The following is a 3,286-nucleotide window of genomic DNA, read 5'->3' as shown; positions in this document are numbered from 1 at the left end:
GCTGAAATAAAGTTGAAAAAGGATCAGATTGACCAATGTGATAGATATAATACTAGTGATGATAGATGTGAGTTTGGAGTTTCAAGCAAGGACAACATTTTTTGTTAAGACTACAAACATTCCATTCACAAACATTCTGTAGAGGGTCACTTTTTGACGGCTGCGGGGTTACTTGGACACGCCCACATACCAGCTTATTTTAAGAGCACTGTAAAGCACTTGTCCCTGACACCCATTGTTTGATTACAGACGAAACCACTTCTGACAAACTCTTTGTGATACAAACGATAAGAAAAAGCTGCAAGACGAAGACAGAACCATGTAAGCCAACGAAAATGATAATAAGGTGGATTGGCTTCTATTTCCAACAGCTTGATGAATTGGTATTTAAAAAATTGTAATTTGTATTAGAAAATGTCGGTCGATGATAATGTTGCTGCTATGTGTGCCCTTTTAACTATTTGCGGTGGGTAAGATGTCAATACATTTGCTTTGGTGTCATAGCCCAACGAAGTTGAAACCTTGATCGAAAACGTCCGTTATTTCTTTGTCGCCAAAAGACGGTTATCAGATCATACAGCCCACGTGTATACACAAGTACCCTTAAATCAAAATTCCTCCCTCACTTAAACAGCGGATCCTGTAGGTTAACGGCAGTTCAAGGGCGGAGCTGATATATATGTGTTGGCTGCACTATTGACACTCTGGGTACATAGGTTAAACTAATTATAAACAGTGTCCCATAATCTAGGGCACGTTGGTTAAGTAAGCGTGTATTTCAATGAAATTGCGGCATGTTGGCGACCTCGCTGCGACCTCGCAATTTGACAAAGCGCTCAACGAATTACATCGATACATACGAAATTTTTTGCTCTTTTAGTGTTTTCTTGTCTTTTTAGTCATGCCTGTACGTTTTGCATGATAGTCCCAATATAAAGTCCCGGGTAATACAAAGCCAATTCAGGTCGCAGCGAGGTCGCCAACGTACCTCAGTCCAGTGAGATACCCAAGTTATGCTAGGGTCACATTTCCAAGCCGGGACCCGACCGGGCTGGTTGAGAAAACAAAGAATAAAAGCTGAATATCAAGAATGTACATAACGTATGGTTAGGAATAATTTTTCGAAAGTTTTGTGTGTTTTGTTGTCTTCTATATCATTGCTTTCGTTCCCACAAGCTGCCCGGCCGGGCCCCGGCTTAGAAAATGTGACCCTAGCATAAGGCTACGTAAACGTTGGTGCTATGGAGGACATTCAAGCGGTTTTGATATCGGACTGTTTTCTAAGACAAATCGGTCCTTTGAGTGGAAGAGGCGACAAAGATATAGAAGCCAGCTTATTATGAAAGCCGCAAATAGTGAAATTGCGGCGATTTCTTCGTTACACTAGCGAAAAATGAGAATATGCTGTGTGTCAGGAATGTCATTATATATTTGTTACATTTTGGTTGAATCACCTTAAAAAGGTAGTGACGTAGCCTTTTTGAGGCAGTGGGTTATCATCCACTGTGTCTAGGGCATGGTATGGGAGGTGGAGCCCATCCCTCTCCTAACCACCCTGTACATACCTGTCCAAGTCAGGTACCCATTTTTACACCTTATCGTGTTAAGTACCTTTTGCGAAGGGTACAAGATCGGTGATATAGCAAGATTTAAACCCAGGACCTCTAGGACCTTGCCGTTATGCCCCAAGACCCCGCGAAAGACCTTAATCGCCTTAAAGACGTTAAGAAGCTTTCCTATGTTTGAGGCAAGGGTGTGGTTCGAGGAAACCTGGTATTCAAATCCCGCGTTTCACAAACATCCAGGTATTTGAGATTAGCGATTTGGGGAGAGCGATGTCCCCCAAACTGACGAGATCGTGAGATAGTTGAGGCTAGGACAACATCATGCAGTCATTTGTAGCTCGACAAACTACTATCTGTTTCTAGTAAGGCCACAGCAAGTAAATTGTATGGATGACATCAGCGCGCGGATATGCATTTATTTTCGCCTGATTTTGAAGTAAAAAACAAGAATTTTCTTACCCTTTGGCAACGATCAATATACAAAAAATGAGGCAATATGTCACCTTGGTCTGTCAGTTCTATCGCAAAAAAGTTCTAGATGTTTTTTTTGCCCGCCTTGGTTTTTCTTCACTCGCGCGCATTAAATGTGGAGTCTGCAGAGGATGTCATCCATAAAATTTACTTGCTGTGTCCTAAAGGCGAAATTTGCTTAGCGCTCTCATTATATTTGCCCGGTAAGCACAACTAAAAAAGCCCAGGTTGTGAGTTCTGCTACGGTCTAGAAATTCTAAAGGCAAGACCCAATTTCATGACACCCCAAATAAACAAAAGTACTGAAGAAGAAAGTGTACGTCCAGGGCGTGATCGAATGCACCTGTGGATTTTTTTTGTGTCAAATGGCATACGTGTTATGAATGAAGACTTTTATTGTACGTAATGAAGTGGGTATTTCACAGAGGGAAGACCTTTTAAAAACCACCGAGAGTCCAACCATTTTACAAATTTCTCGACAGTGTTTCAGTGAGCGCTCGATATAATCTCCAAGCAGATCCAACGGTTGCGAAGACCGTATCCAACTGGCATAAGAAATTTTTATTGCAACCGAATTTTTTCATTGCAATAAAAATCTATTCTGCCAATTGGATACAGTCTTCGCAACCGTTGGATCTGGTTGGAGATTACGCTCGATAATCTCCACTGGCTTCTTACGGGGGGGGGGGCGGTACCGACTTCCGACGAACTTTGACCCAGTGCTGACGTCACACGTGCGAAACAAATACCACCTGTCTACAGCATTTGCGTCAGATAGCTCATGTAGTTGAAGAAGACCGAGAGATTCGGTCGAAAATTACGGTGAGTCAATTCTTTGATTTGGAGAACAGCCCATTTTCTTATTAGGGTTCTTGTGATATTTTAGTGGAGTCGCAGTGATGTTTGGTCACTCTTTACTTACCCACCGCGGTCCCTCTGTTCTGTTTTGTGAGCGGTGTAAGAGTTGGGAGGGTGAACTGTGATCTCGGTTTTGTACTCAAGTCATTTTCCTTTATGCTTTGAGATGCCAAATGACGTATTCTGTATTTAGGCGTAGCTTTTTGGGGAGACGTGTTTGCAGTTCATTATACGTCTACAAGGGGTCGCAACATGATGGCCACAGAAAGAGAGGAAACGTAGTGCGTCGACGTCACAGTACTTCCTTGAAAAGGCCGTAGTTTAATATTCTTCATTGCATGTCAGCGAGGCGGAAACTGTTCTGAATGGTACAGAAATACATTAGTTTTGGG

Source organism: Branchiostoma lanceolatum, chromosome 15, assembly GCF_035083965.1.
Source record: "Branchiostoma lanceolatum isolate klBraLanc5 chromosome 15, klBraLanc5.hap2, whole genome shotgun sequence".
NCBI classification, from domain to species: domain Eukaryota; kingdom Metazoa; phylum Chordata; class Leptocardii; order Amphioxiformes; family Branchiostomatidae; genus Branchiostoma; species Branchiostoma lanceolatum.
This window is presented reverse-complemented; position numbering follows the sequence as displayed.